The sequence below is a fragment of the Myotis davidii genome, unplaced genomic scaffold, assembly GCF_000327345.1.
Source record: "Myotis davidii unplaced genomic scaffold, ASM32734v1 scaffold274, whole genome shotgun sequence".
NCBI lineage: Eukaryota > Metazoa > Chordata > Mammalia > Chiroptera > Vespertilionidae > Myotis > Myotis davidii.
In genome coordinates this window covers 2,246,220-2,247,990 of record NW_006285613.1, presented here as the reverse complement: position 1 = coordinate 2,247,990, position 1,771 = coordinate 2,246,220, and the positions used below count along the sequence as shown (strand labels likewise).

General features: G+C 60.7%; 1 protein-coding gene across 1 annotated transcript in view; it reads right to left on the bottom strand.

The window, feature by feature from the left end:
• The window catches only part of MGAT5B (mannosyl (alpha-1,6-)-glycoprotein beta-1,6-N-acetyl-glucosaminyltransferase, isozyme B), a 54,476-nt gene that overhangs the window by 10,049 nt on the left and 42,656 nt on the right, over positions 1-1,771 (bottom strand). The gene's annotated exons all lie outside the window — the stretch shown is intronic.

The window sequence follows — 1,771 nt, the reverse complement described above, 5'->3', positions numbered from 1 at the left end:
TGCAGTTGCCCCCCTCCCCTGCCCCCCCGTTCTGTGGTCCAGAAGCCTCGCTGGAAGGCGCATGAGAACCCCCGGAGCCCCTTGGGGGACCCGTGAGAAGAATTCCTGGGCCCAAGGGCCAGCGCGGACCTGCTGGCGGCCTTGACCGACCCCGAATGTCCCGTGTCCGCCTCCTCCCCCACACTGTGCTCGGGCGGATCCCCCCGGACCTCTCCCGGCTAAAATTCTTCGGGTTTATTTCTCCCTGGGCCTGTGGTCCGAGGCTGGAAATAACCTCTCCAGGCAGCGCTCCAATTCTGGGACAAACGAGTCATCGCCCTCCCTCCGCTGTGGGAAGGACCTCATGGAAAAGCCTTCTTACAAAGTGTGCTCACACGCCGAGGCCGGATCTGTCTCATTTTGGGAGCCCACGGCGGACCCTCTGCCCCAGCCCAGGCCCCCTGAGCACCAGGGCACTGCCCGGCTCTCTCCCACGGCCGTGAGGACAGCAGGCCACTGCCTCTCCCCAAGTGGCCGGGGGGCTAACTGGGCATCGAACGAGCTACTTTGGGAAGCGGGTGGGATCACCAACGAGGCCCTGAAATGCTGCCGTTTCTTTAGGTTTTTCCTATCCCTCGGCAATTTCACCGACACTTGAATTCCATTCTAAGTCCTGGGCCCATCACCCAGCCGCCTCCACGTGGGCACCTCTAATGCAACCTGGTCTGAGCCCAAATTCAAGGTCTTCCCCAGCTTTCCTCTCCTCCCGCCCTCAGAGAACGGCCGCCCGGCGCCCGGCGGCTGCTTGGGGCTGGCTCGTGCGGCCTGGTTCCGGCCTGGTGAGCCGGTCACGGCCACATCAGAGTGGGTTCAAGCCCCAGGCGTGGCCCTGGCTGGCTCCTCAGACAGTTTAGCCGGAGGCGGCTCAGTCAAGCCGGGCTGGGGGGGACGGGGTCCCTGCCTTCGTCATTCTCTGGGGACCCCCGCCGGGACTTCCCCTGGACAAACATGGAGCGACAAAAAGGCAGGACGCCGATTTCCATTGGGGCCGCGAGCGTGACAGCCATTTCCGCTCCGTGCCCACTTCCTTAGACATCCTCCTCTCCAGGCCCATCATCTGCCAGTTAAGTCAGCTAATTTCCCACTCAACCCGATCTCACTCATGGGTGGAGGAAGAGCCTGGTAATTTTTCCTCGTGCCATGTCCTGTTAATGATGCTTGAAATTATGCAAATGAAATTGATGAGCACAGCCAATTCTGGGCAGGCGGGAAAGGGAAGGCTTCCTTTAAAATGCCCGAGAATTCAAATGACCTCACATCCCGTTGACCTATTTTCAAATTAACTCAGTGCCGCTCACATGGAACGGCTCCCCAAGGCCGGGAGGCAAGGCTGCGGGGAAGCCCCCCTCCTCCTGCAGAACCCGCGGCAACGTCACGCATGTAGCCCACGCTATCTCTGTCCCAAACCCCTTTCCGCTCAAACGGTCACCATCTTGCTATGGGATGCATTGTGTCCCCCCAAATCCATATGTTGGAGTCCTAACCCCCCGCACCCAGAATGTGACCTTGTGTGGAGGCAGGTCTTCACAGAGGTCACCAAGCTGACATGCGGTCACCAGGGTGGGCCCACATCCACCGTGACCGGCATCCTTATAAGACAGAAATCTGTCCGGCCAGCGCGGCTCAGTTGGTTGAGCGTCAACCCAGGCACCAGGAGGTCACCAGTTCGATTCCCGGGCAGGGCACATGCCTGGGTTGCAGCTTGATCCCCAGTGTGGGGCGTGCAGGAGCA